Genomic DNA, 8,103 nt, shown 5'->3' on the forward strand with positions numbered 1-8,103 from the left:
AATCATCTGGATGGGCGCTACATCTTATTCCTTTGTTTGTGGTCAATCAATCTTATGAAATGTTATCCAGCCCTGCCAGCAGCTCTCATTTATTCTATCCATCTACGTATTGGATTACAACATTTTGACATCATGGTTCCTCGAGGATAGACAGGTGATTCTGGGTTTTCTTACAGTGACACAATTGCTATCCGAAAGACCAAATATTTATAGTCAAACAGAGTCAGTTGTATTTTGTCTCGACCGCTTATGAGAAAAGACGAATGGCTAAAAGACACAAGACACGTGAGTTGCCTTACAGGTCGAGTCCATTGCCAAATCCTCTCACTCGGTCTGCTGAGAAGCTGCGAACCAGGGTCAACTGGTCTGACTAATGGAGGGCACAGCATGAAGACAAGGAACGTGGGGTTTGTCAGGGTTCTAAATGAGATTTTCAATTTATAGTTGTGACTCCTGAACTTTGAAACACTCTCCGTTTGGACGAGATTTGTTTTTTTCTAGCTGCAAACTTTAGCCGAGTGAATGTTTCAAGACCTACCACTATCCCAAGATTCAGTGTGTGTGCTTGGTGATACGAATGAAAGAGTTCATGCTTGTGGTTCCATTTGTCATTCATCTATCTGCTACTATCATTGTTTCAACAAGCGTGTCTTTTTTCCCCCACTACTTTTGCCGGTAATGCTGCTGTGAGATTTTCCGTATTCTCATTCAAAAGCATTCACTTAACGAAAGTTTTTAAGATATTAAATAACTTTACAGCCAGAAACACAGCTACTACTTAATTTTTGTACATCACTACCTTTCACCATCTTTGACAGGCTGCTGGTCAAATTACTGGTTCAGTTAACAGCAGCGATTATTCAATACACTGATGGCTAAAGACTCGTTCGTCCGCTGAACATCTCTTAAATGAGTGTGACGACTGAGAGGCCAGAACATATCTGGAGTCTCACAATAGTAAAAGCATTGCTAGCAAAATTAGCAGTTGCAAATAAATATCACTGAGCATTGACTCAGTCGTGGTTAGCGAGTGAGCTAAATGACAGCCGTGACAAACGTTTTAATTCCTATTACTTGTTATTGTGACATTTTCATGCAGCAATGGAAAACACAATTTACTCCAGACAAACAGTGCTGACGCTCTTAGTTTCAATGAATGCATAGCAATAAAATATTTTTTATTTATTTCCTAATAGTCCTTGTGACAGCTATTACAATGTAAAATGTGAAACTAGCATTTAAACCATATAATTCAGGAACGTTTAGTTGTCCAGCACACATCTCTGACAAATCAACAAACATTTCAAGTAATTATGAGGCTAAAGCTAAATCTTGCAGGCCTGTCATACGAGACCACGTGGCACATGGGAGCCTGCGCACATCCCGTATTTACACCAACAAGTCTATTTTGCTGACCTTTTCCTGAATTTAAACCTCATGGAGAAGCAATCACTGACCTTCAAAGACGTTTAAAGCCAGAGAGCAATGAAAGCTGTTGTCTGATTGGCTTTGTAGCACCTATCAATTGTAATTACCCCTGCTATGTTCAGATGTAAGCTACTCCAACAAAGAGATGCAGCCTGGTGGCGGGATTCAGGAGCATTAAAATGAACTTTACTTCAATTCATTTGTACTGTCGTGGCAGTTTGATGTGGAAATGTCCTTAGGCAAGACACTGAACACCAAACCCCAAATCTTGCATATTAACTTCCTGCAATTGGTACGTGGGTGAATGAGAACCAAACTACAAGGCACTCAAAGAACATATACCCAACAGTCAAGACATGTGCTGTCAAAACATCTGCCCTCAGGGTTCTTGCAATGTTAAAGATAGTGGGGGAAAGAAGAGCAAAAGGGATCCACTCCTTTATCAGGATCTTCTCCCAAATTCAGAGGCTTCCGGTTTGGGAAGGAGCCCACTCCTCCACGTAACCCTAAAATGTCTGATCTTGCAATGTTCTATGAATTTGGGGTTGGGGGAGTTAGATCCTGAACTGAATCTCTCTCTTTTTTTGGATCAAGCCCAAAATGTGGCGTGTTCTGTGTTCTCAAAGAAGACTTCTGGATCAACCCTTTATATACTTCCACTTCAAAACGTGAAGGGCTCTTCCTGTACAGCCTATATATATATTGGGCAATGCAAATTAGAGATGCACCGTATCAGCCTTTCCAGCAAACAATAGCTCCAACTGCTTCTCATAGCTTATACCAATAATGATCAACATTAAACATTTGATGTAGAAATTCTTAATCTGCATTTTGTGCACATGGTCTGAGCTAATTTATTATTCCAGACATGATGAAACAAGTGGCTCAACCCTGTCTTTTTATTAACTTTTTTTTATTGCTATGGTGCATTTGAACCCATTCTGAAAGTGCTCACCACCACCACAGTCCATATCAGAGTGCAGCTGATGTGCCAGTACTTGTTAATTTGACTTTGTACTATTTGCTATACTTAGAGAGATATTGTTTCATGACAGGGTGAAAGCCAATAATATTAGTGTCCCACTTCAAACAAAAGAAGAAGGAACCCAAAATGCTGACAGGAGGGTAGACTGAAGTCTGTATTTAATTCAAGAGCAGAATTCAGAACACCAGGTAGTCAATCCAAACAGACAAACAAATCTGGCAAGTAGCAGACAACAGGCATGCAGGGTCTAGGGATCAGGCAAGAATCAGTACCAGACATTCAGACAGAAACCAGGAATTCTGGAAAGTAGGACAAACAGTAACAATCTGGCAGGAAACTGATGGCTAAGCAAAGTATACGTCGGGTCTCGGCTGATTGAGAGGCGGGCTGCAGGTGACTGAGGGAACACAGGTGAAGGGCATAAACTGAATTGAGTTCAGGGAGGTGGAGAAGGCTCTGGAATGACAGGAGCTGTTACTGCAGGAAACACGAAAAAATGAATAGAATTACAGATACACTTAAGTATTGACAGGAGTGCTGACAAGTCGGACCAATACGCATAATGCAAACAAATATCTATCAATGCAACAAATGGAAGTCCATCCATCAGGTGTTGTAGATACAGATCAAATCTCAATGCAGCCTTGCTAGCAGTTCCACTGTTCTACGGTGCTCATGCTGCTATCACGCTAACAGTGATAAGGCTTGACTTGTAATGCAAAGTGGGAATATTCATATTCACGATGGGAAGTTCGGAAATCCCTGCTGAGCCTCGTGACCCAGCCCCGGGCTAAGCGGTGGAAGATGGATGGATGGACTATATTATATATCTTCAGGTCAACATGAACAAGTAGTTGCACCTTTCTCAGATTATATGAGTATAATTTGAGTCATTTATTCATCTCAAGATAATTCATATTCCTACTGCATCTACTTTATTGTAATCTGTGGTATGTTTGAAGAATACAGATTTTGCAGAAAGAAAATAAACAGCATGCAGTTGTTAAAAGAAATGCTGCTACTGCTTTTTCTGGGTAACTAATCACACTTATAGTGGGTCTGTTTTATGAGCTGTAATGTGTCATTGTACAAAAGAATGTGATCTCCAAGTGTGTGTGTGTGTGTGTGTGTGTGTGTCAGAAAACAGCACCGTGTTACAGTAATGGCAGGGGGCAAGTATCGAGCAGAGCTCCAAGCTGTCACACTCTTGACTTAAAGAGGCAGCGCACAATCCATTTGCACACACGCCATTATACCTAAGCAGCCAGTCGGGAGGAAATGAAGCATCATTTTCACATGCATGCAAGGACACACAAACACACACACCACAGCTTCAAGTGTCCTCCTTTGTTGAGGAGAGCCACAAAAGATGTTGGGACAATGTGAGGAGGAGACGGCCATCGCTGAGGGAGGCGATGAATGAAAGAAGCAGAGATGAAGGGAGGATGGGGGGGGGGGGGGGGGCAGGCATGGTGTCATGGTGATGGACAGGTAAGAGGCAGGTGGGGAAAATGGGGACCTGGATGAGCAAATACCAATTTGTATGGCATTTAACCAGTGGCCCATGTCAGTGTTATTGTGTAGGTTGCAGTGTGTAGAATATTAATGTGCAGTAAAAGAACAGGCTATGCATTCGGTCAGCTACCTGCAAGCAGCACAGGGCTCCATAGTAACCTCATGTTTGTTTGTTTTTTGCCATAAACAGCATCTGTTTAAAACCTGGGATGCCATCGACTCCAGAATCCACCTCACTCCTCATTTACCTCTGACCAAGGTCACGAACGTGTCCTTGTTCCGACCAAACCCTGTGATTTGTCCTTCACGTTTAAAAGCCAGCCACCCAGATAAGCTCTATCATCCACCTCTCCCCATTGCAGACACACAGCTGTGCATGTGCCTGGATAGACACGCGGCCCCCCACCCACGCACCCTCCAGAGCCGAGCAGAGGTTGAGCATGCGTTCGCCTGATACCTCGAACCGGCTCTGTCAGAGACCCGGTGGCAGGAAAGTGGTCGAATGCATGTGCAAGAATGGGGTGGGATTAAAGCTATTTAAAGCTGTACTCGTCTGTCTCCCCGGGCTCAAGCACCAGAACAACCCCCCCCCTCCTTCTTCTTTTTTTCCACAGAAAGCATCCCATGAACCAATGTGGTTCGGTGAGGCAGGCATGCAGGACTCTGTTTCCTGGGCTCAGTCCACTTATATAACATTGTCATTGGTGGAGAAAGAGCACCATCTGGACCTGGGGCTACTGTCCTTTGCGTGTGTGTGTGTGTGTGTGTGCGTGTGTGTGCGTGTGTGTGTGCGTGCCTTTGTGAGATGGTGTAACAGAGTACCAGCGTGTTTATCATCTGCTTTCCCAGTCACTGGAGGTGATGCAAGTCCCATTTTAGCGTGACTAGATTAATGGGGCATTTTTTTGTGATATATTATTATGACAGCCAAAGTTTAAATGCCATGCCTCCGCCATAAAATGTGACTATCGCAGTTGTTTTTATGTTTGGTGATAAAGATGTCGGAAATGGTTTCAATTCATCCATTTCGTCAGTGGTTGAGCATCTCAAATGCACTTTTGTTGGTGTTAAATTAAAGTCTTAATGTAGCTGATTGTGTTTATTCTTGCAGTTTCAAGGACACTTCATGCTTTACAATCAACAGCAAGGAGAGGGTGAGATGAGACTGGATGAAGACAAGAGACATAACTCAGTGCAACCGGTATTCTTTGAACCATTTGTGATGTTTTCACTAAATTTCAGTGATTTATGTAAATTCATTGATTTTACAATTCCAGTGAATATGAAATAATACCATCCACTCCTTTTTTACCCCTTCCTTTAGATTTACATGTATATGTATATATTTCTTCAACAAATATTGCATACACATGAACTGCAGGGGTGGTGCAGTGGGTAGCGAGAAGATCTTGGGTTCGATTCCAACTGGGGCTTTTCAGAGTTTGTGTTCCCTTCATGTCTGCCTCGCTTCTCTCCAGGTTTTCTGGCTTCAGCATAGATGAACTGGTCACACCAAATTGTCCATAGGTGTGAGTGTGAGCATGAGTGTTTGTTTGTCTCTTGTGTGGTCCCAAAATGACCTGGCGTCTTGTCCGGGGTGTACCCCACCTCTCACCCATTGCAAGCTGAAACAGGCTCCAGCAGACCGGTAACCCACGGGGCGGGTAAGCGGCTATAGACGAGACAATTGCAGTAATCTCGTCTACAAGAGAATGGATAGATGGATGAGTGTGTGTGTGTGTGTGTGTGTTTGGTTGTCTGTCTTCGGTGTGGCCCTGCAATGAACTGGCATCTCATCAGCTGGGATGGGCTCAACACCGACTACCCATACTTTGAATAAGCAAATGAAGAGCACATACGGTCATCTTGTCTTCAGCAAGATGAATTAATTAATTAATTAATTAAAGAATGAATAAACTCTATGCTGGAAGGGTGCCTTTAGCTATTTAAGCAGCTATGACAATAATATTCCTATTCTTGAGAGTCTGTTTCATTATTGAAAAGTATCCTGCAAATTGTGCGTTGTTGTTTTTTTTCTGTTTAACAAATTACACATCCTTATTATATTATTATTATAATTTTCATTTGTCAATTTATCCTCTGTTTCCAAGGCAACAATTTGGCATTTGCCTTGTCTCAAAAGAAGGTTTTTTTTTAATGTTCCATCTTGAGTATGTTTTACTAATTGCCACATTTGTATGCTTGAATGTGTCTTTTGCAATTTAATAGAAGTTCTCTAATTCTTATTCAATGCATTTCCATTGCAAAATGTTTGACTGTGACACACGGGGGTGTCTTATAAAATCTGTGAACTATCAGGAGCCGGCACTCGTGCAAACAAACGTCAATTTCCTGATGGATTTTATCATATCGAATTTTGAAAATGTGGCAACCAATAATCTGATAGCCTTTAGGCATACTAAACAGAACAAACAAACAAAAATCTTTGTTTGCCACTTATAACTTGCAGTCTTGTAAATTATGAGAGCAGCCGTCTTTGTTCATGTGTTCATACATTGACAAATATCCGTGCGAACCACGTGTTCTTCTCGCTTCATCATTAGCGCATTAATCTGGTAATCAATTCTGGGTTTTTTTTTGCATTGTGACGTGCACAGAATCAGCATGAGCTGGTTTATTCAGCGAGAACATTCTGATGCATTTACTGCAAAAATCTACAAAATCTCACTCTGGAGCTCTCTGTCCGATTTATTTCATGCCTCAGCTGTTAAATGACACGCAGTCAATCTGCTGGAGATTACATTAATACAAAACAAAAAAATCGAATAACATCTTGGTTGGAGGTTCCAGCTCAAAGCTGACCTGCTGCCTTGTAGCAGAGGGAAATATCCAGGAGAGAAGACTGTGTGAGTGCTGTCCTGAGTACCAGCGGCCTCTTCACTCCCCATCTCTGTTTCCTCCTGTGCAGGAGGACCAGCAGTAATGACCTCCCTCCGCTCTGGAGAGCACCTTCAGCCTGGCCGTGGGCAGAGGCAATCTGTCGCTTGTTTGTGCCGCTGACATCTGCTCCCACGGGGACCCGGGATTATTTTTCTTCTCTTCGTCGAGCTCCTTAAATGCGAGCCTGTGTGTTTTTTTGGATTTTGTCATACGTGGGCATGTGATGAATGAGAGCAACAATGACGAGAGCCCTTACAGACACACAATTTGCTGTTGTCAAGTGAGAAATCAGAATGGGTTTGTGAAGGCAGCGGCAGATCATTTCACGCTTACTTGAAGAGAAGAAGATGTAAATACCTGGAAACATGTGAGTGAGCAGGACCAGCAGGACTGATGGCCTCCCTCTGCTCACACGCTTCATGTGTGTTCACATGATTTGCCCTCACAACGATTGTTCTATGGCCAAAGGAGAAGCCTCTCGAACTTGATTAATGCTGAAAAGAAAATGCACAATAAATGAGTGAAGAGGAGGAAAACAATAATTCTTAGTGGGCAGTGAAATGTAATTTGTGGAGTCGGGCAAATACACTGTATATAGTGAGTAATGTGTGTTTGGCTGTATTATATACTCATTACCGGTACACGATTGCACAGCAGAGCTCTGGACCTAATTGCAACTTACTTTCAGTCAGCATTCCAACCATCTAGCTTCTCCCTGCACAGCAGAGTCCTGCCATCGACTAACCCTGGATCAAAACCAATTATGTCTCATCACCGGCACAAATGGATAGAAGGGGGTGGTGGGGGGGGGGGGGGTTGCAGAGAGGAGAAAACATAATGATAGAGAGAGAGCCATAGATTATGGCATTATAGTGATGAAGAAATAAATCAAGGGGGGGTAAGTCATGAGCTGTAATAATTATCTTTTGGAAAAACAACCACAAAAATATATACATAATACAACAAAAATCCGTCCCAGGCAGAGAAGCCGGCTGATTCTCACTATAACGTACATGACGTCGTAAATGTCATCCTAAAACAGTGGACAGATTACGTTTCAGATATTCTGCCTGGAGGTAAATTTAATCACTGCTGCATCCTTGACATTTATCAACTCCCCTGTTTCTCCACATTATCTTGCACAGAAAATGGGACACATGGTGGAAAAGATTCACATCACACAACAAATTAAGTCCCAAAATCTTGAAGAAAGCAACAAGCTACAGGTGTGTCTGACAATCTCCAGATTGCGTCTCCCCGGGAAGCTCTAAACA

This window comes from Brachionichthys hirsutus, chromosome 13 (assembly GCF_040956055.1).
Source record: "Brachionichthys hirsutus isolate HB-005 chromosome 13, CSIRO-AGI_Bhir_v1, whole genome shotgun sequence".
Taxonomy (NCBI): Eukaryota; Metazoa; Chordata; class Actinopteri; order Lophiiformes; family Brachionichthyidae; genus Brachionichthys; species Brachionichthys hirsutus.